This window comes from Plecotus auritus (genome assembly GCF_963455305.1).
Source record: "Plecotus auritus genome assembly, chromosome: 1".
Taxonomy (NCBI): domain Eukaryota; kingdom Metazoa; phylum Chordata; class Mammalia; order Chiroptera; family Vespertilionidae; genus Plecotus; species Plecotus auritus.
The window spans coordinates 214,461,636-214,464,585 of NC_137770.1; the positions used below are offsets into that span (position 1 = coordinate 214,461,636).

The window sequence follows — 2,950 nt, forward strand, 5'->3', positions numbered from 1 at the left end:
GTCTCACACAGCCCGAATCTCTAATTTTTTTTTTTGTATTTCTGACTGTAAAAATAAAATGATCATTGTAGAAAATTTAGTAAATACCAAAAGTGGTAACAAATGAAACAAAACAAAATCACCCAAGATATAATTACTGAAGAGTTCATTTTGGTATGTTTCTTTCAAGTCTTTTTTCCTATTTCTAAGGATTTTTTTTCTTTATAATTTAAGATTCTGTAATATTTGCTAGTTTTCTACCCAGCTTTTTAATTTAATTTTGGTTGTCAAATAATCTTTAATTGAAACATTTTCCTTTGTAGTTCTTAACTAGCCGGGCATTGCATAGAACCACCGTTGATGTTACCTGTGATATCATGAGGGTGGCGGCCGTCAACACTGCCGTCCACAGACAGGGCAGTCCCCAGGATCTCTTTAATGGTTCCAGAGAGTTCTCTAGCTAGAGGTCGGTGCTGCATCTGTCAGGCAATGCTGACAATCTTATCAAAAGTGGTATTTCCACTGTGCTTAATGTGTTTTGTTTTTTTGCTTCTTTCTGTCTCTTGGCGGTTCTTTGAGGGCTTGGATGATCAGGGCAGAGGCAGAAGGCACCACCTCAATCGGGGCCTGTCTGTTCTGAATGGTCAGTTTCACTGTAATCCTCATTCCTTTCCAATCACTGGTTGCTTTGACAATGTCATCACTAACTTTTTGGGAGACAGGCCCAGGGGGCCCAATCTTGGAGGCCCGGGCAGATGTGGCACCCATTTCCCCACCAGTGCACCTCAGATATATGAGTTTGATCTCCTTGGGGTCAGACGTCGGCGGCATGGTGGAGGTGGCTGGTGTTTGATGAACCCGGATTCAGGAGGGCCAAAGAAAGTTGCACTTGAGCCTCCTCCTCTACCCAGCTTTTTTATTAAACAAGACATAAGCATTGTCCCAAACCATTAAAAATGCTTTGGAAAACATAACATATAATGGCAGTATAATGTCCAATTGAATGCACCATAATTCTGAATGTTTATTTCTCTATTTTTTCCAGGTTTTTTTTTTTTTCCTGCGTAACTTACTTGGTGATGAACATCTTGGTGAATAAAATGTTCCTGCCTCTGATTATTTATTTAGGATAGATTTCTAGAGGTGAAATTACTATACCAAAGGTATAATTCTTTTCAAGTTTGCTACTTAATAGTCCTTGCTTTCCCAGTAACCATTTGAAAGTGTTTTGTCCATAAAATGGGAGAAGTGAATAGACTATACAAACAGTAACCACCTCACAGTTTGTGAGGCTGAAAGGTGATGTATGCTCTTAGTTCAAGCTTTCATTTAGTGTTTATTGAACATCTCTGTGCCAGATGTGCTACCATAGGTGCAGGGAGTACAAAGTTAGACACAGTACAAATGCTGCCCTCATGGGATTTGCAGACAAAAAAGAGACACAATCAGGGGGTCAAAGATTACATTGTTATACATACTCCAAGAGAGCTCTCTGCACAGGGTAATGTTTGAACACAGAGGAGCATTAAGTGATTGTGCTGTGACTTCATACGGCTCCCCAAGAGGTGGCAGTTAGATTCTGAGGGATCAGGAGGAGAGGAAGGCAAAGCAGGGAGGAGAATGTTCAAGGGTAGGAAGTACACATGCAAAGGGCGAGAGGCTGAAAAGGCCTGAGGAAGAGGAAGCACCACAGGAGTGTGACACAGTTAGGAAAAACAGGGCCTGTTGGAGACGGGAGAGTGGAGACCACAGAGATAAACAAGAGCCATTCACGCCAAGAAACTTGAACTTCACCTCCTGAGCTATGAAGAGTCACTAGGGGACTTCGGGCTGCTGGCCAGATGTGAGAAGCTCAGTGAAGGGTGAGTTGAAAGGGGTCAAAACTTGAGGCAGGAAGAAAATAATAAGCCTAATGTAGTGATCCTTGGGAGAATGTGAACAGAATTAAGTCTGTGGTGGTGAGAATGGTGAGAGGGGGTGAATGCGCGATGTTAAGGAGACCTTCATCACTAACAGTGTTGGGGAAGGTGATTGGGAAGAGGGACTCTAGCATGGTGCACCAATTTCTGGTGCAACGTATATCCCTTCAGCAAGACATACAACTAGGTTTGTAGGGGAAGGGGAAGGATTTGGAGTTGAATCTATTGGGTTTGAGGTGCTCATGAACTTCTCCAAAGCTAGACACACAGGCCTAGAGCTCAGCAGAGGATCAGGCAAGAGGAAGGTGGCTGCAGGATTTGGATGAGGTCACCCCAGAGAGAGAGAGAGTACACCATGAGAAAAGCAGAGGGCTAATCAGTACCTAGGGAAACACCCTCATTTAAAGGACAAGCAGGAGAAAAAAGATCCCACAAAGGATCCTGATAGGTCAGACTCAGAAAGATGAAACCCAAGAGGACTGTGGCCAAAGACTTTCAGGAAAGTGATAATGTTCCCTTCACTAACGGGTTTGGCTCAGTGGATAGAGCGTCGGCCCGCAGGCTGAAGGGTCCCAGGTTTGATTCCAGTCAAGGGCATGTAGCTTGGTTGTGGGCTACATGTAGGAGGTGTGCAGGAGGCAGCAGATCGATGTTTCTCTCTCATCGATGTTTCTAACTCTCTATCCCTCTCCCTTCCTCTCTGTAAAAAAATCAAAATATATTTTTTTAAAGACAGTCTTTCCTTGTATCCTATCTCTCAGGGAGGTCAAATAAGATAAGGACGGAAATGCATTGATTGGAGTTTGTAATCATGATTAAAAATAGACAGCACCTAACCAGTTCTAAATTCCTTATACACACTGACTCATTTAATCCTCACTATAACTCTACCTAGGAGGTACTCTCAGTCTCCCAATTTCAACTGAGGCACGAGGAAGTTAGGTAACTTGAACAAATTTACATCAAGATTCAAACCCTTGGCAGGCTGACTGTATAGCCCCTGTGCTTAATTACTGTAATAACTCACTTACCTACTTGACCTGGAGATCTTT

General features: G+C 42.9%; 1 pseudogene across 1 annotated transcript; it reads right to left on the reverse strand.

The window, feature by feature from the left end:
• Window positions 1-305: 305 nt before the first annotated feature.
• Window positions 306-810, reverse strand: LOC308252866 (large ribosomal subunit protein uL11-like; annotated as a pseudogene). Its single transcript has one exon. The product of its transcript is annotated as a large ribosomal subunit protein uL11-like (transcript).
• Between the last annotated feature and the right edge of the window lie 2,140 nt (window positions 811-2,950).